This window comes from Molossus molossus, unplaced genomic scaffold (genome assembly GCF_014108415.1).
Source record: "Molossus molossus isolate mMolMol1 unplaced genomic scaffold, mMolMol1.p scaffold_m16_p_1, whole genome shotgun sequence".
NCBI lineage: Eukaryota > Metazoa > Chordata > Mammalia > Chiroptera > Molossidae > Molossus > Molossus molossus.
Window position 1 is genome coordinate 83,431,062 of NW_023425344.1, and position 25,984 is coordinate 83,457,045.

General features: G+C 37.8%; 1 protein-coding gene across 12 annotated transcripts in view; it reads left to right on the forward strand.

The window, feature by feature from the left end:
- GSTCD (glutathione S-transferase C-terminal domain containing) overlaps positions 1-25,984 on the forward strand; it is a 146,023-nt gene that overhangs the window by 72,427 nt on the left and 47,612 nt on the right. The gene's annotated exons all lie outside the window — the stretch shown is intronic.

A 25,984-nucleotide genomic window follows, 5' to 3' on the forward strand; every position in this document is an offset into this window, starting at 1 on the left:
AATTGAGTGTTCAGTGTTAACATTTCCTTAATTTCCCGAGTTAGAAACATGGGTGTCATGTTCAGTTCTTCCTTCTCCCTCAATTTCTTTTAACCATTCTACTTTCTAAAGATTTCACAAATTCTCTGTGTCTTCTCTGTACTCTCAACCACTTTTCTTTCCAGATGTCAATTGCTCAGGTTTACTCACCCTCATAAGTAAATCCCAGATTTCCCTCTTCTTCTCATCCCTTACTACCCCACCCCAACACACACACACACACACACACACACACACACACACAGAGGAGTGCTTTCCCAACACACACACACACACAGAGGAGTGCTTTCCCAACACTCGTGTGCTGCTGTGTTTTAGGACTTCTCACAGCGTAGTGCAATGATCTGTTTACTTGCTTGTTCCTATGTACTGCCTTCCTATCGCTTTGAGATCCCCACGCGTAGTGACTGTGTCATGTTCATCTTTTTTGACTTCTTGGACATTATAGCACAGTACTTGGTTCATAGTAGAAGGAAAATAAATGCTTATGGAATACATTTCAATCAGAAGCAAGAGAGATTAACAATTGAAATGGGTTTCACAGAAAGTTGTAAAATCCTCCCTTGTGACCTTATATAAAAATTTACAACTACCACTTAGGCAGTTTTGCTTGATGTCACTGATGACATTTCTAGGCTTTAAGAATCTTGAGTTTGAGGGGACGTGAAAAGATAAACCCAAGAACTTATATGCATGTGTGCACAACCAATAGACACAGACTACAGGTGGTGAATGGTGGGGCAGGCTGGAGTGGGAGGAGGGTGTCATGGGGGAAAAAAGGAGGGACATCTATAAACTTTCAACAATAAACATAAATTTAAAAATTATATTTTTTAAAAGAATCTTGAGTGAAATGTTTTCTAGGTATAAACCTGAAGAAAAATGATAAATATCAGTTTTAGTCTTATAAAGTAAAATAATGATTTTTATAAATTCACATGACACAACTGCTCAAGTATTTTAAATTATTCCACATAAAAGCAAAGTATGGAAAGGAATATTTTAAAATGATGTCCAAAATAAATAAATAAATAATAAAAAAATAAATAAAAATGATGTCAGTTGTATTTTAGTCCCTAGCCTTGGTCAGGGTTGTGTGGGAAGCAACCAATCAATATGTCTCTCTTGCATTGATGTTTCTCTCTCTCTCTCCCCCTCTCACTCTATCTGAAGATGAAAAGTGCCTTCAGGTGAGGATTAAAAATAAAGTAAAAATTATGTGCATTGCTATTGATACATAAGAGTTTCCCAATAAATATGGTTAATTTCATTATTCCTAGTATCTTTGTTCTATAAAATCATTGAGAACACTGAATTGGCAAGTACGGCACCTTTGCTCCTGAGAAAATATAGGCTTTGGTTCCAGTGAGACTCTAGTCACATTTTGACAACTGATTGATGCTAATGTTTGATGTTTCTGTTGAAAGACATTTTATGTAATATATATTGTTGATACACTAACATTAACTCACAGCAAATAGCATGGTCATGCACACTTAACTGAAGCTTATCTAACACATTTTTTTTTTTCTTTATTGATTTTAGAGAGAGAGGAAGAGAAAGGGAGAGATAGAAACATCGATGAGAAAGAACATCGATAGGCTACCTCCTGCATGCCCCCACTGTGGGGATTTGGCCCACAACTGGGACATGTGCCCTGACTGGGAACCAAACCAGCGACTTCTTGGTGCATGTGTCGATGCTCAGCCACTGAGCCACACCAGCTGGGCAACACACACACACACACACACACACACACACATATACGTATATATTTTTAATTACTTTGTTAATCCTCACCCAAGGATATCTTTTTCCATTGATTTTTTATTTTTATTTTTTAGAGAGAGTGGGAGTGGAGAGAGAAAAATTTTGATGTGAGAGAAACACTTTGATTGGTTGCTTCCTACTCACAGTCTTACTGGCACCAGGGATCACACCTGCAATCCTTTGGTGTGTGGGCCAACCACTGAGCCACACTGGCCAGGGCTAACACAATATATTTTTACTCTGAGATACATCACAACCTTCTTACACTTAAGAACACTAGACAGCACTTCAGCAATACGCTTGGGAGCCACTATAAACAGCAAAATCACCAACAAAATAGCACAGAAATATGCAAAAGTATGGCACAAATAGACCATGAAAAGAACACTCGTCTATGGTACGCGAGCTAAAACTGGAAGGCAAAGCATGGCCTGCTTGAGCTCGCGGGGACAGGTGTGTCAGGCCACTCCTATTGTTTGCGGCTCTGGGCATGTCCACAGATGACCACAGAAACGCCACAAGTATTGATTTTGAGGTTACAAATACATTTGAGTGAGTAAGGAAATGTGCAGATACAGAATCTGGGAATGATGAAATAGACTGTTTCATTTTTCCTCTTCTCTAGGTCTCAGAGATATCAAGATGAATGAGCGCAAGCCTTGTTAAAGCAATTGTGTAGGATTTTTGGGTAAAAGAATAAAAGGTGGTTTTTTTTTTCTTGAAATTCCTTTAATACCATAAAATGACAATGTCAAATGACAATGACTCTAATTTTATAAAATTGAATTAAGAAGTAAATAGTTACATGGTATGGGTAATAGGGCTTCTGTATGAAGTTCATCAATATGTTATTTGATTCACCCTTCTGCTATAGAGAGCCTGCAGTGTTCTCTGATCTTCCTTTAAACAAAGAGAAAAATGGGTAATTATGTAGGGAATAAAAATTTTAAGTAAGTAAAATTCAAAGAATGCTTTTGATGTCAGATTTAGAAAGGCTATCCACACAAAGATTATGTAAAACTAGCTATCACTTCCTTGTAAGAGTTTATGTTTACTTTTCTATCTTCTCTCTTTTTTTTTTCTTTATTGATTTTAGAGACAGGAGGAGAGAGGGAGAGATAGAAACATCAATGAGAGAGAACATTGATTGGCCACCTCCTGCATGCCCCCCACTGGGGATCAGGCCCACAACCTGGGCATGTGCCCTGACTGGGAAATTGAACCGGCGACCTCCTGGTGCATGGGTCAACGCTCAACCAATGAGCCACACCAGCCAAACTATCTTCTCTTTTATTAAAAAACATTCTCTTTCATGAACCATTCCATGAGTATTTATGAAGCAAATTTATGAAGTCTGACAGACATGGTTTCTCGTTCCTCTTTTTCACACTTACTAGCTGTGTGACTTTGGGCAAGTTAATAAACATTTCTGAACATATAATTTCCTCAATTGTAAAATGGGGATAATGAAAGGTGTAATTTTCTCAGTTGTAGAGGGTGAAAATGTTATGAGGACAAAATGAGAAAATATATATGAACTATTTAGACTAGCAAGCGCCGGACATATAATGATATTGTTTGCATTGTTTCTTCATTTCCCCAGAGAGGGGGAAGATATTTTCTAAAGACTTGCATACTAGTGCTGGTGTATCTATTGACTTTATAGGTAAATGTAGCCGTGTAAAGAATTGTTAAGCCACAACTGACTTCTGTCAAAACTCTTCGAATATTGCTCCATACGCAACACGTAATGCTGTCATCTGAGGCCAACCTGTGTTTTCTATATAAGTAGATAGCCAGTTATCCTGCCTTTTGCATCTGATCAAAATTTGTATATATAAGTTCAATTTTTTTTTCCTCAGGAAAGGCAGTAGTCTTTTCATTATTTTGCCATAGCAGATGAGTTCTGTTTTCTGTCTAGGAAAGTGTTGTTCCCTCAAGACAATATTTCCTGGAATAAAACTTCCATTCCACTTATTCTGGTCGTCTCTTCAGGAACACTGGTTATCCATAAATGGACTTTTCATGGTCTCTTCACCACATTCTTCACATCTTTCTTTTTAACTCTGTTTTTCATTGCCTTTCCTTTTTTCACTTGAGAAGTTTTCTTAAGCTAAAATTCAGTGTTTCGCCAGTAGTAATTCTGCTTCCTAACATGTATGATGAGGTACTTGCTGTGATTTTTAATGCTATAATAATGCCTCCCTTCCATGAAAGTCATGTGTCTGGAACCATGTAGAACACACCTGTGAACGAGGAGGTCAGCCCCAAAGTCTGTGGTCTCTTGAATAGTTGGGCAAATGCCACCCTCTAATGTGAACTGAGTAGATATGAAGAAACAGCAGCCTCCATTTACTGAAGGCCAGTGGCTTACCTGGGACTCTGCTACTGTGCTACTTATTTCCCACAATAGTCTATCAGATAGGATTATTATGTGCATTTTACAGATGAGAAAGCAAGTGCTCAGAAAGATTGGGTAACTTCACAAGGTCAGACAGCTAATAAATGCCTGAGCCAGACTTGAAATACCAAAACCTTTGTTTCTTCCATGATACCATTTTATCTCATGGTAGTACACATTCCCCCTAGAAAAGCTCCCACTTGGTCTTTCAGTCATAATCTATTTTTCTCCTTGTTGGCACTATACTCAGATTTCATTGGCTGGGCTCCTGGTCTGCAGGGAAGAAATTGAAAATAGAAAATGTTAGAATAAACAGTGTAGCAGCAAGAAGTTTCTTGCCAATAGCTGGAGAGAGAGAGAGAGAACTGTAAAAAACAGACTACATTTACTAATCCCAGTAAAAATTAAAATGTATATCTCTATAACCTCCAAGGGCATTATTATAATGCTGTATTGTATATAATTCATAAACATTCTTTGGATTCATTAAGGAATGATTACATTGCATTCAAGTTTTTAAAAGAAGGCTAACAAATATGCACCCAACTTAAGAAATTTCAAAATTATAGAAATGTTTTCAGTTGTTTGTAATTGCAAAAAAAAAAAAAAAAACCCAAAAAAACTTGAAGCATTCCAAATGACTATCAACAGGAAAAGAGATAAATTATATTATAGCTCTACAGTGAAATACTTACAGTAGTAAAAATAGAGATCCATATATCTAGGTGGATGGATCTTACAAACAGTGAAAAATGCAAGTTGCAACACAAAGTATACAATGTAATTTCTTTTATCACAGAAATATTCAAAAGTAAATAATATAGTATTAGCGATAGATATCTGTATGGTAAAACTATAAAGAAAAGCAATATAATGGTAAACATATAATTCAGAATTGTACTTGTCTCAAGGCAGGGAGAGGTAAAGGTGGTAAAACTGGACAAGGACACATACACACAGGGACTTCAAAAGTATTAGTGATGTTCAAGTTCTTAAGCTGGGTATTGGATGCCCTGTATTCATTTATCATCAATATTATTATTTATAACATATATAAAATAAATTTGTATGTATGAAATATTAAATAACAAAAAATGTGGATTGTTAAGAGAGTTATTTTCAGTGATCTAGAAGTGTTTAGGTATGAGAAAAATATCCGGAGATATCAGACAGATGAGTCGTTATTGTTACTATTACAAAAGAAACACAAAAATAACCTGATGACTGCATCCAGGAGCTTATTTTTAAACAATATTTGTTTATTTTCCTAAATAAATCCCTTTATGTTGGAATGTTGGGTACTAGTGTACGTGAGATGATTTTTATAATGGAGAATTTTTGAAATCGAAGTCAAATCCCATAAATTATGATATGTTCTGTGAAAACCTGTCTTCTAAAGTTTATGGTACTTTATGGGTTAATAAAAGCAAAATTTTAGTAACAAAACATTGCTTTAAATTCTAGAGAGAATGAAAGTTTACATGCCATTATATTTAATGTTAAGCCCTGAGGCTGTTTTGGAAAACAGCGAAAACGTTTTCATTCTCTAGTAGTCATAACTAAGTATATCACAGTACTGTTCAATTATAAAATTATTTTTATATTATAGCTGTTTATTTTTATTTAGATTATATAGGTAGGTAAGAGGTATTGCCTTGAATTTTATTTCAGTATAGTTAAGGAGAATATTACAAAACATCTGTTATAAAAGAAGTGTTAGAACTATTAGGGCTGACAAAAATATCTGTACCCACTTGGAATAAATAGACAGATTTTTCTGAAGGGTTAAGTTCAAGCCAGAAGCCTCTAAGAAAAATCAAATTAAGTGAAGATTTAAGAAGTTTGATGTATTTGCCCATTGTTGTTATTTTAATTGCATTATAATCCATAATTAATCATCTAATGCAGATTGACATCTACGATTAAGAAGAAAAATCTATTAATTTTTATTTCTTGTTATAAATAAATGTATTTATCTTCCCTGTGGTTAAAAATCTAGAAGACAAATATTTCTCATTGAGAAATATTTTTTCATATGAAATGATTTTTCATTTCATCTGTAATTTTGGGAGGGAATAAATATGGGGTTCTGTTTTGTTTTTTACTTCATTAAAAAAAAATTATTTTGAGATTATTACAGATGTCCTCCATCTCACCCCCACCCCCACCCCTGCCCCCTACATCTGTTTCCCACCCCACTCCAGGCCTTCACCACACTATGCACTATTGTTCGTATCCATGGGCTACGCCTACATGCATATACGTTCTTTGGTTAACCCCCACCCCCCACCCTTTCTTCTGATAATCTATAGTCTGTTCCATGCTTCTCTGGACCTATTTTGTTCATAAGTTTATTTTCTTCATTAGATTCTACATATCTACTTTTTTAACAGGTGGCTTGGGAACAGTACACTCTGATGCCTTGTCTGAGGGACCCTCTATATATGAGAAATGCTTTCCTTTTCCTGGAAACTAATCCCCTTAAAAGCTAATACCCAAATCAAACAATGTGCCCTTTTTAGTGCTGAATAAAAATAGGTCAGGAAGGGATTAAAAGGCTGGCACCGCACTAAAGTGAGGCAATGAAAGTTTTACTTTTAAGCTCTCCCTTGTTATGTGAGAATTTATAAAATACCAGTTCATTCAGACCTTTTTTTGCCTCCTCTGCCTTGCCTCCTAGTATGTAAAAGTCCTTACTGTTCATAAATGTATGAAATGCTTTCTTAGAAATGTTCCCATTGCGTCTGTTAGAAGTATGTTCATACCAATCAGCACTGAGTCCAGTTTGCTTCATGTGTTTCTAATGGATGAAGAGACGTAGGATGACTTTGCCTACTGTTCACGTCCTCAGTGTCTGCTGCCCTTCCTTCTGCATTCACCTCCGCTTTTTCCTTAAACAGCCGATCAGCTCTGTGCCCTGGATAGTTTTAGGGCTCTTAATAGGCTTCAGGTTCCAGAAGTGTTTGATTCGATAAACATATTTGAAAATGTACTAGGTACAAGGAGCTACAGAGTCAGTTAGACTCGGATAAGATGTACAAGTGTGACGTCTCATTGAGAATCCCTTAAAATAAGGCTGTGATAACTGCAGTGTAAGTGTAAATTTTGTCCATTCATGAAAATAGCTATGTGACTTTGGGGATGGTATCTAAATTTGGGGAACCTCATATGAAAAAAGAAAGATAAAAGATATACCTTTTATATCATTTTATATAAGTTTCAGTGTAGGCAATAATATATACAGCATTCTTAGTCCTGTAGCGGCCATTCCATTTACCTGCTCCCCTGTAGAACAGTGGATCTTACAAGTCTATGCTTTCATCTTCCTTTCTCCACTCTTCGCCCAGTTTTTTTGTTAAAAATTTACAAACCTCTTGGCCCGTGTGGCTCAGTGGATTGAGCATCATCCCATGGACTGAGCAGTCCCAGTTCGATTCCCAGTCAGGGCATGTGCCCAGGTTGCAGGCTTGATCCCTGGTGGGGGGTGTGCAAGAGGCAGCCGATCGATATTTCTCTCACATAGATGTTTCTATCTCTCTCTCTCCCTTTCTTTCTCTCTAAAAAATCAAATTAAAAAATTGTAAAACTATTTTTTTAAATTGCATAAATATAGAATGGCTACCAATTGTATCCATATAGATTCACCAAATTTTACTAATTTGTTATACTTACTTTTTCTCTTTAATACATTTATTTTCCTGAGTCATTTGAGAGTTCCTTGCAGACATTTCACTCCAACATAATTCCTCATGTATGTCCTAAGAACAAGGGCATTCTACTGTAAACCACAATTCAATAATTACAGGGAATTTTACATTAATATATAATACTATTGTCAAATTTACTGACCATATTTAATTTCTCTTTATTATTCAATAATACCCTTTCTCTTTTATTATCTAGGTTCTATTAAGGATGACACATTGCTTTTATTTATCATATATGTTTAGTCTCCTTTAATCTAGACTCCTGGCCTTTATTTTTTCTTTTATGACATTGACTTTTTTTTTAAGAATCTAGGCTGAATATTTGGCAGAATATCCTCAATTTGGTCCCCCCCCCCCCCATTAGACAAATTTTAAACTGTTGGCATGTCTAAAATAAAATTACTCCAAAATATATATATATTTTTATCCTCACCTGAGGACATTTTTGCAGGAAGGAGAGGGGGGTGAAAAGAGAAAAAGAAACATTGATGTGAGAGAGACACATCGACTGGCTGCCACCCACACGACCCCAACCAGGGCTGGGGACAAACTGCAACCGAGGTACGTGCCTTTAGCGGGAAACAAACTCGGAACTCTCTGGTCTGGAGGCCGGCGCTCTAACCGCTGAGCCAAACCAGCCGGGGCACTCCAAAACATTTTTGGCACGCATACTACAAAATTGGTGTACACTTCTGATTATACCTTAGCAGCTACCACAAGATGTCAGTTTGACACATTATCTGTGGTAAGTTTGATCACTTGGTTTAAATGGTGCCTCTCAGATTTCTCCAGTGTAAAGATACTGATTTTCCTTGTAATAATAAATAATCTCGGGTAAGTTATTCTAACACTGTCTTGTTCCCCAGTAGTTTTTCATCAATGGTTATAGCATCCATTGCTGATTCCTACTCTAAGCAATTTTTACTATGGTCTTTATAAAATGGTGATTTTCTATTTCTGTTATGCCTTGTACATTTATTAGTTGTTCTTTTGTCTTGGACCCATAATAATCAGGCTTCTCCATCACTCCAATAAAACTGCTGTTGTCAAAGTCATCAAAGACTGCCATTTACTAAATCTAATGGACAAATCTCAGTCCTTATTTTCCTACATGTATCAACTGCATTTAACAAAATTAATCATTCTAGTCTCCTTGAAATTCTTTAGTTGGCCTCTGACAAACCAATAGAATGACTCCTTACTGGTCTCCTTTGTTGGTTCTCCTTCAGCTCCCAAATCTCTAAACATGGAAAATCCTCAGGATTTAGTCTTCATACCTCTACAAGTCAACATGGAGCACTTGGATTCTTCTAGCTGCTCAGGCCCAAAACTCTGGAGTCATATTTGGCTTCTCTCTACTCTCTATATCCAGTTCATCAGAAAATTCCATCAGCTTTACTCTTAAAATATATACTAAATCTTATCTGGCCGGTGTGGCTCAGTGGTTGAGCATTGACCCATGCACCAAGAGGTCGCTGGTTTGATTCCTGGTCAGGGCACATGCCCAGGATGTGGGGTCAATCCTCAGTGGGGGGCAGGCAGGAGGCAGCCAATCAATGTTCTTGCTCATCGATATTTCTCTCTCTCTCTCTTCTTTCCTCTCTCTCTCAAATCAATAAAGAAAAAATATTTTAAAAATAAATAAATAAAATATATACTAAATCTATCCACTTCTCACAACTTTCATTCGCTTTATCTAGTCTGAGCAGCTCTCTTGTCTGGCCTTGACTACTGCAGTGTCCTAGTCGGACTCCCCACTTTTACCCTTGCTTGCTTATAGAAATACTCTATAAAAGTCAAATAATGTTACAAAATCTAAAAATCTAAAAATAAAATACAAAGTTCTTACATTGATTCTAAAGCCTTGCGTACTCTGACCTCTGGCTACTCCTTTGACCTCTTCTTCCAGTTTCCTTTTTACTAACTCTGTTGGTTATAACACTCTTTGTCTAGAAAACTCTTTTTCAAGATAATCCATATACATCACTTCATTCAGATCTCAAATGTCACTTTATCAGAAAGACCTTTTCAGATTATCCTATCAAAAAGAATTCTCCTCTTCCTCACCCTTTATGTCCCTGGTCTGTTTCTTTTTCCTTAGCCTCTGTAGTGTACATTGATTTTTGTGTGTATCATCTAACCACTGTGCTAGAATATGTATTCCGTGGCAGCAGGATGGCTGTGCTCCAGCCCTTAAGCAGAGCTTAGCACATAGTGGGCACCGAATAAATATGTGTTAACTGGCTGTTGGAATTCCTCTTATTTTCTATTAATGATGAAAAGAAAATGATTTTTTTTCCAATACCAGTGAAAGTTTTAGTTTATAACTCTTCTTTCCTCTTGAAACATTGTTTTACAGTATACTTCAGCAAAAAAAACAAAACAAAAAAACTGGTGTTGTGGGTTGTATAAATTACTGTGGTATTAATAGTGTTGCTGCTTATCACTAATCCCAGTGTGTTTTTCTCGATGTTTGGATATGATTCCTGAAAAGGCAAACAAAATTCACATATCTTAATCTAGTATTTTTTTATTATAAATAAAAAGTACAAAGTATTTTACTAAATCATCCATTTATGAATTTTAAAGCCTGTCAATACAACGGTATTTATTTGAACGTCCTACATAATTCTCTAGGAAGTCTACCTGGTTTCCATTAGCTTATGAAGGGAAAAAGTTCTGGATTCTTTTCTTAACTTGAAATTAAAAAATAATCACATGTTTATAAGATTAGGGTAAACTAATGAAAATGTTGACTACTATCTCCTGGAATTTTTTGTATATATGTGTTGGTTTTTTTATGTATCATTTTGCGGGATTTATATAATGAGAGGAAATATATAAGACTTCATATCTGATTTTAGCAGTTCTTGGAAGTGACCAAGATATGCATTTCTGTTTGTTTTTTTTTGTTTTTTTTGTGGGGTTTTTTTTGTACAGATAGAATGGGAGGGAGAGAGAGGAAGCGAGAGAGAGTGAGAAACATCGACGTGAAGGGACACATCGAGTGGCTGCCACCCGCACGACCAACCAGGGCCGGGGACAAACTGCAACCGAAGTACGTGCCCTTAGCGGGAACCGAACCCGGGTCTCTCCGGACCACAGGCCGACGCTCTAACCGCTGAGCCAAACTGGCTAGGGCTGCATTTCTGTTTTAAATATTGAAGGCATTTTCATGTGTGTTTTGTGGTGAGGCAGACATGTAGGTATTACTCATAAATGCCCTGTGCTACTCTGTCTATTTCCTGAACATCACATGATGGAGTGTAGGGCTAATCATGTGAAGATATGTAGATTATATTCTATATTAGCTTATATTTTATACTTCATTGCATAAATGTGAAATTTTAAACATTATCCTCAAGAGTTCTCATAAGCAATTAGCTGTATCAGTATATAATTAAACATTGCATCTAAATGAACTGTGGAAAACACTACCTATGTCTTTGTTTTCTCAGAATATTTCAAAAGTTTACATTAAATATACCATTTGATTTTTTGTTTTTTCTGATAGTAGGTCCACCCTTATCTGTGGTTTCACTTTCTGTGGTTCCAGTTACCCATGGGTCAACTGTAGTCCAAAAATATTAAACGGACAGTTCTAGAAATAAACAATTCATAAGTTCTCAATTGTACACCATTCTGAATAGCATGATGCAATCTCATGCTGTCCTGCTCCATCCTCCCTGGCGTGCGAACCACCCCTTGGTCCCACGTATGGGACTGTATGTGCTACCCACCCATTAGTCGTTAGTCACTTGGTAGCCAGCTCGCTTATGAGATCAACTGTGTGGTATCTAAATGCTTGTGTTCAAGTCATCCTTATTTTACTTAATAATGGCCCCAACGCATAAGATTAGTGATGCTGGCAATTCATATATGCCAAAGAGAAGCCACAAAGTGCTTCTTTTATGTGAAAAGGTGAAAGTTCCTAACTTAATAAGGAAAGAAAAAAAAATCATGTGCTGAGGTTACCAAGAATGAATTTTCTACCTGTGAAAGATGATGTTTTGAGAGCAAGACAGACACCACATTCATATCACTTTTCTTACAATATATTGTTATAATTATTCTGTTTTATTATACTTAGTGTTGTTCATCTCTTATTGTGCCAACTATATAAATTAAACTTTATCATAGATATGTATGTATAGGAAAAAACATAGTATATATAGGGTTTGGTACTATCTGAGGTTTTAGCTTCCAATGGGGGTCTTGAAACACCCCCATGGATAACGAGGGACTAATGCAGTATTCAAGAAGAAATATTAGTTAATGTCTTTAAGCTTTTTTTTTTCTTTATTGATTTTAGAGAGAAAGGGAGAGGGGGAGAGAGATAGAAACATTGATGAGAGAGAACATCGATTTGCTGCCTCCCGCATGCCCCCCACAGGAGATTTGGCCCACAACCTGTGCATGTGCCCTAACTGGGAATCAAACTAGCAACTTCTTGGTGCCTGGGTTGATGCTCAACCACTGAGCCACACCAGCCGGCTGTCTTTGAGCTTTTAAACATAGCTTTTATAACTCACTGTCAAGAAAAAATGTTTTTGGTGCCTCTTGTTTCTTTTTGTTGCTGAGTCAGTGACTTAACCAGCCTAACCAGCATGTGACTGGGTTTTTATGGTAAGTACTTTCTGGAGGTCCCTGGGAAATACAGTTGTCCTGGGGTGAAATGGTTGTAGTCTAAAGAATCTGGTCTATGTCTTTGTTAACTCACTTCATTACTTGGAACTGAATTGGAAGGCTAAGTAGACATTTGTATGATAGGATAAAGCAATGATTCCTAAAGTGAATTCCTAAAGTGTTTCCTAAAGAGAATTAATAACATTTAGTTGCCAAGCAATTTTAGAAAATACTGTGTTTCTACACTGATTCTTTTTTCCCCTCCCAATATCTCTTAATATTTTGAGGGACAAGTGTTTCACAGAGAGTTTGGAATTCCTGGGATAATGGTTTTCAGGACAAAGCAATGTTAAAAACATCAGAAAGAGACAGAGCAATGGTGTGGTTATTCTGGCCAGAGGATGGCGAGAATATGAGAGTAAAGGGTTGGCAAGAACTGAGCTGGGCCACACAATGGAGTCTCTGTGTTTAAAATCTATTCTACCAGAAGTGGGAAGCCATTGAAGACTTCTAGGAAGGGAAGCTGCATGAACACATTTCTTTTTTAAGAGAAGGGGCATGAAGGGGTGAGACTATAGAGCAGAGTGTTTGATTCAAAGACTATTGCAGTAATCAAAGTGAGAAATAATAAGAATGTGAACTGAACACATGGCTTTGGGTAGAGGATGATGACTAGAGACTGCACCGTTAACAAATAGAAACAGTACCAAAAAAGAAACATGTTTCATGATCCAAGATAAATGAGTTTGGTTTTTTTAGACGGGAGTTTGAGGTCCCTGCGCGGCACCAACAGAGATGTCAAGGATGCAGTTGGGAAAACCTGATTGATCTGCATCTGAGGTGGAGTTCCCGAGAGCAGTGTTAGCTGAACTATAGATTCGATTGTCATTGGTGTAGATATGGTATTTCTAACTGTAAGAGGGGGCGTAGAGAGTGGGGAGATGAGACACATCTTTCTAATAGGAAAATTTACCATTCTAACTGACTTCACATTTACTTCCAGGTTCTTCTGTTCTAGATCCTGAAAATTCTTTTTAATAATCGCCTGAATCTGGGAAGCATTCCTTTAACAAGTAAATGTCAACAGTGCTATGATTATTTTGGTGTGTGTTTGGTTGGTTGTGCATATGTACATTTTTGCATACCACATAGTATAGTTTTTTGTTTGTTTGTTTTTCTTTATTGGTTTGAGAGAGAGAGGAAGGGACAGGTAGAGAGAGATTGAAACATTGATTGTCCGCCTCCTGCATGGCCCCCACTGGGGATTGGGCCCACAACCTGGGCATGTGCCCTGACCTCTTAGTGCATGGGTCGTTGCTCAACCACTGAGCCACACCAGCTGGGTCACACACTACAGTTTTTAATAAGCTATTGACCATTACTTTAGCACTTTAAAATCTAAGCAGTGAAGACATAGGAATATTAGTACTAAGTGAACTTTATTTATTTTCTTAATTATATTTTTTAATTTTATTTTTGTTACAAATGTTTCTCCTTTTTTACTCCATTGACACCCTCCTCCCCATCCCCCCCACCCCATCCCTGGCTTTGTTATCCATGTCTATTGGTTATGCATATACATGGGTATAAGTTCTGTGGTTTATCTCTCCCCCCCCCCCCACGCCCTCTTCTGGGGATGGGATTGTCAGTCTGTACGTTACTTCCACGTCTCTGGGTCTACCGTATTCCTCAGACTGTTATGTTCATTATGTTCCACAAAATAAGTGAGATCATGTGGTATTTGTCTTTTTCTGCTTGGCTTGTTTTGCTTAGGATAATCCTTTCCAGGTTCCTCCATGTCGTCTCAAAGGATAAAAGGTCTTTCTTTCTTACAGCTGCATAGTACTCCATTGTGTATATGTACCACAGCTTTTTTATCCATTCGTCTACTGATGGACACTTGGGCTGTTTCCAGATCTTAGCTATTGTAAATAGTGCTTCTATGAACATGGGGGTACATATATTCTTTCTGATTGGTGTTTTAGGTTTCTTAGGGTATATTCCTAGAATTGGGATCACTGGGTCAAATGGCAGTTCGATTTTTAATTTTTTGAGGTAACACCATATTGGTTTTCATAGTGGCTGTACCAGTCTGCATTCTGACCAGCAGTGTACTAGAGTCCCCTTTTCTCCACACCCTCGCCAACACTTGTTGTTTGATGATTTGTTGATGGGGGCCATTCTGACAGGTGTGAGGTGATACCTCATTGTTGTTTTAATTTGCATCTCTCTGACGATTAGTGATGATGAGCATTTCTTCATATGTCTCTTAGCCATTTGTATGTCCTATTTGGAGAGGTGTCTATTTAGTTCCTCTGCCCATTTTTTAATTGGGTTCTTTGTCTTCCTTTTGTTGAGCTGTATGAGCACTCTATATATATTGGAAATTAACCCCTTATCTGATGAATCATTGGCAATGATGTTCTCCCATACAGTGAGTTTCCTTTCCATTTTGATGGTTGTTTTTTTTGCTGTGCAGAAGCTTTTTAGTTTGATGTAGTCCCATGTGCTCATTTTTTCCTTTGTTTCTATAGTATTAAGTGAACTTTAGTTGTGACCCAAAGGAGCACTTGCCCTGAACATATAACAACCACTAAGATCAAAGTCATTTATACACACATGCTTCAGCTCCAGCACTCCCACCACGTGACACTGCCCTGGAAATTTGACTTTAGCATGCCTTTCATGCTGATGCTGAGATAATAACTAAGTACATTACAAAAAATATAAAACAGTGATGTTCAGTAGTGATGAAAATTTCTCTGGTTTTAGAAACATACATCTGTACCACACAAGGAGGAGCATAGTACATCCTAAAATAGAAAAAGTCTGTTACTTTTTTCTAAAAAGGACAGTAAACTTTACTAATATTTAACAGAAAAATTGATATTCCTATATATATTCTGGTCCTCTTCAAAAATATTTTACCACCCAGCTGGTGTGGCTCAGTGGTTGACCATCAACCCATGCACCAAGAGGTCACCAGTCTGATTCGCAGTCAGGGCACATGCCCAGGTTGTGGGCCAGATCCCCAGTGGGGGGCATGCAGGAGGCGGCCATTCTATGTTCTTTCTCATTGATGTTTCTGTCGCTCTCTTCCTCTCCTTTCCTCTCTCTCTAAAATCAATAAAGAAATAATTTTTTTTTAAATTTTACCAATAAGGACTTGTGCTTCCTGGGATGGTAGATAGGAACACAAGCCCTGGAGTAAGACTGGCAAGATTCTAACCCTGGCTCCCCAGTGGAGTAACCATGTGACCAAGGCAATTCGTCTGACAGTGCAGTAAAGCACCCACCTCGGGACCAAGCATTGAAACAATAAATGAAACATGCCGTGTACACAAAGATCACTCAGTAGTGCTGATGCCAGCAAACAAGGATATCCATTCGGTGACTTTGTATATATTAGTGATGAGGAAAAATGTATGTAATTATATATATATATATATATTTTTTTTATCCTCACCCAAGGATATTTTTCCTTTTTTTTTTGTACAGATAGAGTGGGAGGGAGAGAGAGGAAGGGAGAGAGAGAGAGAGAAACATCGATGTGAAAGGGACACATCGAGTGGCTGCCACCCGCACGACCAACCAGGGCCAGGGACAAACTGCAACCAAAGTACGTGCCCTTAGCGGGAACCGAACCCAGGTCTCTCCCGACCGCAGGAGGATGCTCTAACCGCTGAGCCAAACTGGCCAGGGCTGTAATTATAATTTTCTTCCTCAACCTTCACTAGCTCCTCTCCAACTGGAGACAGCCTAGGCAGTTCACTTGGTATGGAGTCCTTTTTCCTCGTTCCCCCTGGCTAACTTCCTATTCAGATCTGTTTTGTTACCTGCTCAATGAGGTTTTTTCTGAATACCTGATCTAAAATATTCAGTCGATTTCAGCCATATAATTCTATTTGAATTTTCTCTATATAATTTATCACTTGATTTATTTTTCGTTGTTAAATTTCCTTCACTGGAATATAAGAATCTCCCTTGTTCTCCATTGTGTCCCAGCACCTTGATCAAGGCCAGACATGTAAGTGCTTAAGAAATATTTGCTAATTTAATGAATTACTCTGCAGAGGTTATAATGAAAGGATCAGAGAAAGGGAGGGAGATTCGGAATTCCAGCTGAGGAGAAAGTGTTGGTTCCTGCCTTCACCTGCCCTATCCAGGCCCCGAAGCAACGTATCCATGTATCAGGCGACTCAGACCTCAGTGCCATTTCAGTGTAGCCTCTTGCTCTTTTAGGACTGTCATCTCTTGTGACCTAGGATAAGCCCTGGCTACCTACCTACATGTCCCTGGAGGTACAAGCTTCCTTTTCCTAGTGCTTTGTGGTTCTCCTTTTTCCTCAACCCTACTGGCTGGACCATTGCCAAAGACCACTATTGCTGGACCTGTGTGGGTATCAATACTTGACCCAACTCAGTCCCTTCTGAATGCTAATTTGGATTCCTGTCCCCATCCCTACCCATTCCTATAGCTGGATTAGTTCCCACAGTCTTTTTCTTTCCACCATTCCTTGCTGCGGAGATCCCAACATTCTTTCCAGTTAGGCCCACAAGGTTTAGGACCATTAAAGAGAGAAAAGGAACAGTAGGACTGGAATTCAAGACTGCCTTCAAGGTGTATGCAGTACCTAGGTAACTTGTAATGAATACCACTGCCTGGGAGTGTCAACTCTCAGGATAATAACTATTCTGTTTTGGTTATTGTCATAGTATCCAGCACCACTTCTATATAGGTAGGCACCCCAATAAATACTACTTCAGGATGATAATCCTTACAAGCCCAATGTTAGGATATCGTTCTGATGATCTACTGCTGCATAAATAACCTCTGCAAAGCTTAGTTGCTTTAAATAGCGATCATTGCTTTTATTCACAAATCTGCAGCTTGGGTAGGGCTTGGTGGGAAAGCTTGTCTATCCACACAGCATCGGCTGGGGAAGCTCGGCTTCCTCACATGGTGTGTGTTCTCAGAGCCAGTGTCTCAAAAGACAGGAAGTGGAAGCTGCCAGAAGCAGGCAGTGTTGCTCTGTGTTACTCAAGTGCTCCTAGAGCTCAGATTCGAGGGAACAGACATGGCTCTTGATGGGCATACCATAAATTAACAGTATTAATATTATCAAAGAACGTGGGGCCATGTCACTTTCGATAGTCACCATTTTTACTTAATTAAAATACATTAAAAAAAAAAAAATCAGCCCAGCCAGTGTGGCTCAGTGGTTGAGCATTGACCCATGCACCAAGAGGTCACCGGTTTGATTCCTGTCAGAGCACATGCCCAGGTTGTGGGCCTGATACCAAGTGGAGGGCATGCAGGAGGCGGCCAGTCGATGTTCTCTCTTATCAATGTTTCTATCTCTCTTCCTTTCCTCTCTCTAAAATCAATAAAGAAAAAAAATTTTAAAATATATATATAAAAAAAAATCAAACAAGAAACCTGTGGGGCCCTGGCCGGTTTGGCTCAGCGGTTGGAGCGTTGGCCTGCGGTCCAGAGAGTCCCGGGTTCGGTTCCCGCTAAGGGCATGTACCTTGGTTGCAGTTTGTCCCCGGCCCTGGTTGGTCATGCGGGTGGCAGCCACTCGATGTGTCCCTTCACATCGATGTTTCTCTCTCTCTCTCTTCCTCTCCCTCCCTCCCACTCTATCTGAACAAAAAATGGAAAAATGTCCTCGGGTGAGGATAAAAAAAAAAAAAAAGAAAGAAACCTGAGGGTCACATCATAGTAGAAATGAGAACACTATTCACAAAGAAATCCACTTTTAAAAATTACTTGAGTCTGCCCTGGCCAGTTTGGCTCAGCAGTTAGAGCATCGGCCTGTGGTCCAGAGAGACTTGGGTTCGGTTCCCGCTAAGGGCATATACTTTGGTTGCAGTTTGTCCCCGGCCCTGGCTGGGTCGTGTGGGTGGCAGCCACTCAATGTGCCCCTTTCACATTGATGTTTCTCTCTCTCTCTTCCTCTCTCTCCCTCCCACTCTATCTGAACAAAAAATGGAAAAAATTGTCCTTGGGTGAGGATAAAAAATAAAAAAATTACTTGACTCTGGAAAAGCTAGCACTTGCCACTTCTAGCTATTAGATATATCCTTTAGCCTAAATACTGTGAAACACACCACATTGGAAGTCAAATTGAGGATTACTTGAATGATCTCAAAAAGTTAATGAAACTGCTAAAATACCTTAGTATTGTTAACTCAAGCTTTTGAAAAGGAGGAAGAAATAAATACAGCCAAACCTCTGTTCTCAAACATCTCCCATCTCGAACAGTTCAGTTCCTGGCCAAGTTGTTCATGGAAAACATGTCCCTGTTTTGGGACTAAGCTTCAGTTCTAGACCTGACAATCCTTATGAGCTGATACAGCAGCAGGACAAAAAGCATCTCAGGCCACAAACTAAGGAGAGAATGGGAATCAGTTACCTCTAAACCTTGCATTGTTCACACCTCAGGACATATTTTTGTGTGTTTTTTTCTTTGCTTTTTGAGTTTTTTTGTTTTGTTTTGTTTTTGCTAAGGGTGTAAAAGTGCTTAGAAAACAAAACAAAGATCACAGGCAATTGAACAGGCAGAAAAACTGTTGTTGACTCTGATAAAGAAAGAGCAGTTAGCTGGTGACAGCATTTTGGAGGCAGTGATACATGAAAAAGGAGAAACACTGCTTACTGACCTCCTGAAAGACACCCGTGGGACCAGTGCTCGTGCAGCATGGCTCAATCAATTTAAGAAAAGTGTTTGTTTCTAGATTAAACAGTACATGTCTAATATACTGTTTATAAGAAAGGTTAAAACAGGGAATCATTTAGGGGTCTGAAACAGATTCATTCAGTTTACATTATTTCTAATGGGAAAAAATGATTTCGTTTTCAAAACAATTCACTTCTTGAGCAGCCTTCTGGAATGAATTAAGTTCAAGAACTGAGGTTCCAGTGTACCTACACTATTTTCTATAGTTAACATTTTTGTTCTAAAGTATTTCAATTTGGTCTTGTGGGCGACTTGGAAGATATTTTGAACTTTTTAAAAACACTGAATTCCAGCCCTGGTTGATGTGGCTCAGTGGTCTCCGGTTTGATTCCAATCAGGGCACATGCCTGGGCTGTGGGCTCAATCCCCATTAGGGGGTGTGCAGGGAACACCTGTCTATGTTTCAATCTCACGTCAATTAAAAAACATATATTAAAAAAAAAAAAAAAAAAACGAATTCCAGTGCAAAGTAATATTTACTCGTGACATAAATAGTATTTGAATGAAATGAAAATATATGTATTCAATTAACTCTGGGATCTGGTATTCTGAGGTCAGAATCTTTAATTCATCTTAGAAAAAAAATAGTAAGAATTTAAAATTTTTCACTATTCACCGTATCTAAATTCTTCTATAAACAAAGCAGAAAGACGTTTTCCAAAATTCCCTACCTTTTAGAGCATGGATTTTGGGAGCCAACTGACTTCTGGAACTGTCTTTGGAGACTGGGTGGGAAGTAGGTTACTGATGCCTCACCTGACCAGCTCGTGTTTTACAAGCTGCTGTTGAGTAGTATGCTGGGAGCAGTCTTTTAAATATATATAACTGTATTTTTGTATGCCTTTTACAAAGTGGCGTTGTTTTTGTACAGGAAAAAACTTCTTGGCCCTTCTGTCGCAGGAGTCTTATTTGTTTCGAAAGACAAGTGTACCTGAAATTTTGTATTTAGTTGTGATTACTGATCACCTGATTTTAAAATGTTGCCTTCTGGGACACCTTCTAATAAAATATTTCCAAAACAAATAAACAAACAAAGCAAAAGTTTTGATTTGGCAAATAATGTGACTATACTTTCCTCAAGTTTTGTCCCCCTTTTTGCCTAAATATTTTTTAGTTATCGGCTTTGCAAAATCTGCTCTAGAATTAGATATGAAGGGTGAAGGTGCGTGCTATTTCTAGTCAGCATCTGCAGTGCTGTAACATGAGGGATCTTCCCAATCTATTTTCATTTCTTTCCTCCTGGGTAATCCAATTTTGCAACAAAGTGATTGCTCGACCTCTCCATGTCACATTTCTATAAAATCAAAAAGGTTGCTTATAGTCCCAAGGTGGGAAATTGTCTCTTTCTGGAAAGGGTGACACTCAAAGGTCAGTCCATTAAACAGAGTGACCTATGAGACCTCCAAATAATGCCTTAGTGATATATTCCAAAATGTTGAAGAGTTCAAAATTTAAATTGATGCTTTTTACTGAGAGGCCTGCTCCAGGAAATTTTATTTAGAGGGAAGACTGAAATAAAAGGTATTTTATGACTGGCTCTGAAGGATTATTTTTTTTCCCCCCAAGATGTAATTAACAGGGAGATTGCTCACTTTCTACTAGAAAACATCTCATTTCCTTGAACTCTCACATGTAAGAAAGGCACCAGCACTGAAATTCTGAAATCGCAATTAGTCAGTCATCTTTTTAAGGCATAGGAGATTGCAGCCCGGCCAGTTTGGCTCAGTTGTTGAGCATTGGCCCATGCACCAAGAAGTCATCAGTTCGATTCCTGGTCGGGGCACATGCCCAGGTTGTGGGCCCAATCCCCAGTGGGGGGCATGCAGGAGGTGGCCAGTTGATGTTCTCTCTCATCGATGTTTCTATCTCTCTCCCTCTCCCTTCCTTTCTCTCTAAAATCAATAAAGAAAAAAAATTAGAAAAAAAAAAGAGAAAGAAATAGCAGGTCATATCAGAAAGAAGACTGAACCAGAAGTTGGACATTCTTGATTAGAGTTCCAGCTTTGCCACATTCCAGCTATGTGTGTCTCTGAGCAAGTGTCGTTTGAGCAGCCCCTCTACTGTTCAGTGTCCTCATTTGTAGAATAAAGAAAGTGTCATCCACTGTGGCAACCTGATAGATTCTGAGGCTAGATGGTGTATCAATTCTGCAAGTGCTTAATACATTTCAGAGCATCATATAAACAGGAAGTAGTATCAGTCGTTTTAGAAGCTTGGATGAAAATACATGGATTTTTGCAGGTTATGGTTATTAAAATTTCATTATAAATACATTGTACAGTGTATTTAATAAGATACATTTTCTAAGCTCCAACATAATGTCTTGTACTATTTTAACAAGGTAACTTCATTAAGGACAGAAACCAGGGTTATACATCTTTGTGTTCCTATGACTATCTAGAATAGTTCTGTGTAAGTCAAGTTCATTGGTTGATTGCTTGGTTGGATGATTGAGAATGATATTTATGAAGTCATTATTCTTTAATTTACAAGGAACAAACTGGCCTTTTAAACATTTTGAGTTTGCAGTTAAAACTTATTGAATGCTCAAGTAGTATATGTAACAAAACTATCAGGGTAAAAATACCATCACACCATTACACTGTTGTTGATGTCATAGACAGCACTGTGGGGTGTGTGAATGGGCTGGGGGGGAAGGGGGAAGAGAGGAAAACGTATCAGATGATGAGCATCTGCTGTTGCAAGAATATTGTCACTGTGACATCAGCCCGGCAAAGAGAATTAGTGATGCTAGCCTGCAGCTAGCTTTAAAGAAGGAAAACCGAAAGAACTATTATCAATTTTTAGTCTTTCCAACCACTCATCTCCAAAGTTTAAAACAAAGATGCCCTAATTTAAAATGTAAACTTCTTTATGCTGCTGCTTCTCCATGCATCTTCTCAGGAATTCCTTTGGGAATTTTGTTTCTGCCTTTCTAGCTTTTGATGTAGCTTTCTAAATGGCTGCTTTGACATTTCTTCACAAACATTATCAGAAACTTTTACATCCCCACCTAAAACACTATTTCACAGCTGATTCTTTTATATTTTTTTAACTAGTTCAACAAATACCAGCATAGCATTGGTATCCAACTAGCTTCATGCTAAGTACCTGTACGAGTTAGCATACTGCCTTAAAATGTAGTTTAAGTCATAATTGGAGACAAAGTTCACTCCTTAAATTTTCATTGAACACTTGTTGAGTGGCTATCAGCTTCCTAATACAGTTTCCATTTAATTGGACCCAAGTTTTTGTAGTTTCAGGAAAAATCATCTATATCTATTTCAGAGAGATGGAAGCAATTTTAGCTAATGGTTATAATTTGGGTATATTACAATTAATTATTCCTAGGTGTTATTTTAATTTTCTTATTTTTTATTGAGGTATAATTGACATAGATTATGTTAGTTTCATTTTACCATACAGTGATTGGATATTTGTATATATTTTTAAATTATCAACATAATAAGTCTAGTTAACATCTGTCACCATACATAGTTACAGAATTATTTTTCTTCTTATGAGAATTTTTTTTTTCAGTCTCTGGTTTCCACCTGGGAGCCAATAGCTCATTCTCATCCCTTATGAGAACCTAAAATCTACTTTCTTACAATATTATTATATCCCCATTACTTTCTGATTTTATAACTGAAAGTTTATACCTTTGACTCCCTTCACTCATTTCTCCCACCCCTCACCTCGCCTCTCTGACAACCACCCATCTGTTCTCTTAGATGCCACATGTCAGTGAGATGATATGGTGTTTGCCTTTCTCTGACCATTATTCAGAAAGGCGGGAACACAAGGGTACAAATACAAGGGGCAGAAGACAAGGCTGGTGAACTCAGAGGGCCCAGAGCATGAGAGGCCTTGTTTTGCTTGCTTGTTTTTGTTTTTTTGCCAAGAAGTCAAAAGTTCTTTCTTAAGGCAGAGAGGAGCCCTTAATATAGAAGTCTAACTTACATACAAACACCCAACACTTTCCTTTTCCTTAGTAAGTTATAACATGCCTGGTACCTTGGTGTTTCAGACTAAGAATCAAACACGTAAGAGGCTGATCTCGAGCATAATTTACTAGACTGAGCAGGTGTCCTGGCTGCATAAGTGCACATTTTCCACCCATGGTTTTTGTCTTTGTTTTGTTTTGCCTTATTGAGTGCTTTGGACTGATCAAAAATGCTAGTCTTCTAGTGTGGCTCTTCCTTAGCTTAAAAACCGGTTCCTTTCCCTTTGTACTCTGTTTTTGGAATCAGGCAGGGAGACCCCAGTGTGGGAGAATTACATCACAGAACAATGGAGTCACTGGTATTGAAACGTGACTCTGGAGGGGTTGTGTTTTCATGGTGACATCTAAAGAATCATGATTTTTAGTCAAGCTAAAAATAGATTCTAATTTATGCTTGTAAATGGTGTCTGGGCACAAGAATATTGGATGTAAATCAAAAGCAGGATTTGATTTTTTAATGAATGCCTTATCTTAAAATATCGCTGTCTAACCTTGTTCAGTGTATTCGAGATCCTGTTCATGTTTCTAGGAGCTTCATAACATTTATAAAACAGGAATGGGGAGGAGGAATGCTTTTTAGAGGCAGTTTCCCATAAAGCATCTGGGCACCATTTTTAGCTTACTCTGAATAATACGTGCAGCTTCATGGTCTCTCTATTTAAACACAACCCTGAAAAGTACGCTTTGCCTTCAACCTTCATTTCAGCCCAGATTCTTTATATGGGAAGATGCGGTCTTAGCAAGAAACACAGGTCTTCATCAACATTTGCTCTTGAAACAGACCTAAGAAACTTATTTCCTAAGGAACAAAAGAAATATCACAGAGAACTTGCTATTAGATATTTCACTAAGTAACTTTTCTTTTCTTGTCTCCTTGTCCTTAAGGACAAATAATTTCCCTTGACTTTCTATTATGAAAATCCTTTGGCAAAGATTTGTGAAGAAATCTACAAACAGAACAAAGATGCATGCATGGGCTCACTCCTCGCTGTGCGGTGGCTCCATCGAATAGCATTTGTGACTCTAGCCCTCCCAAGTGGCTCAACAGTACTTTTCCACTTTTGTATTCTGACCCTCTCTTCCTCCTCCTCCTCCTTGTTCTTATTCTTTTTCATCCAAATCAAGACTGCATTGCCATTAAAAAAAAAGTCAGATTTATGAACAGATGGATAGAGGGATGGATAGATGAATACAAGTGTAATCAACCAAGTACAGTAAGCTATTAACAGTGGAACTTAGGTGGAATTTATAGAGGTATTCATTGTAAGATTCTGTCAACTTTCCTGTGTGTCTGAAGATTGTCATAAAATCTCTGGTTATCCACAAAGGGTAGGATGACAGAGGCTTTCACTTACTCTGTGTTTAATTTTTTTTTTTTACAATTATATTATTACATAAAAATTAAAATAATTTCATTTAGAGCTACATGAAATTATCTTCACAAATAGAGTCATCAAACTATTGACTTAAAAGCTTGGTAATTTACCCAAAGAAACCCAAAACACTAATTCAAGAGAATATATGTACCCCTATGTTCATTGCAGCATTATTTACAATAGCCAAGATTTGGAAGCACCCCAAGTGTCCATCAGTAGATGAGTGGATTAAAAAGATGTGGTACAGCCCTGGCCAATTTATCTCAGTGGTTAGAGCATCAGCCCACGGTCCAGAGAGACCTAGGCTCAGTTCCCACTAAGGACACATACCTTGGTTGCAGTTTGTCCCCGGCCCTGGTCGGGGTCATGCAGGTGGCAACCACTCGATGTGTCTCTCTCACATAGATGTTTCTCTCTCTCTCTTCCTCTCTCTCTCCCTCCCACTCTATCTGAAGATAAATGCAAAAATGTCCTCAGGTGAGGATAAAAAAAAAAGATGTGGTACATTTATACAATGGAAAACTACTCTGCCATAAAAAGGAAGAAATTTTTACCCGTTGCAACAGCATGGATAGACCTGGAGAACATTATGCTAAGTGAAATAAGCCAGTCAGAGAGAAAGACAAATATCATATGATTTCACTCCTATGTGGAATTTAATGAACAAACTGAACTACCAAGCAAAATAGAGACAAACTGACTCATAGACAGAGAGCAGGCAGACAGCTCTGGAGGTGGTAGAAGGATTGAGAAAAAGAGAGAATTCATGGGTATGCACAACAGTGTGGTGATTGGGAGGAGAGGGGGCGGAGGTGGAAGAGGGCATAGAGGGGCTAAATGGTGATGGAAGAAATGAAATAAAATAAAAAAATGTGTTCATTCCTTCTTTAGTCAAAATAAATAAATAAATAAAGGCTCTTCATGTTTGAAATAATTAATTAATAATTAATAATTAATAATTAATAAATAATTAAGATGTGTCCAACAATTCAGCTGTAGAATGATTACCACATTATTATGACAGAAAATTGGTTACTTAAGTATGGTATATATAGTGAATGAAATACTGTGCAACTACTAAAACATATATTATAAAAACAAATGCTCAGATGTGGAAAGATTTTTAATATTTTATGTGCTGTCTAGAAAATTATGAATTTATGGACATGACTAGAACATAAATATAAAAATATTACCTCTGAAGTATGAGATTATGGTTCTTGTTCTCTTACATAGATCTTTTTTTTCCATATTTTCTTCTTCTTTTTTTTCTAAAATAAAAGTTTTCCAGTGTTTCTAAATTAAAAAGAAGAAAAA